Raw genomic sequence first — 243 nt, forward strand, 5'->3', positions numbered from 1 at the left:
GTAGCAATAATGTTGAAGGATAAGTTATGGCAGGAAAAGAGGGACTATAAATGTATTAATTCAAGGATTATGTGGAGAAAAATAAAGGTTGGATGTGAAAGGTGGGTTATAGTAGGCGTATATGCACATAGAGAAGAGAGAAGTGTAGAGGAGAGAGAGAGATTTTGGGAAATGTTGAGTGAATGCGTGGGAAGTTTAGAACCAAGTGTGAGAGTAATGGTGGTTAGGGATTTCAATGCTAAA

This window comes from Cherax quadricarinatus, chromosome 77 (genome assembly GCF_038502225.1).
Source record: "Cherax quadricarinatus isolate ZL_2023a chromosome 77, ASM3850222v1, whole genome shotgun sequence".
Lineage (NCBI taxonomy): Eukaryota > Metazoa > Arthropoda > Malacostraca > Decapoda > Parastacidae > Cherax > Cherax quadricarinatus.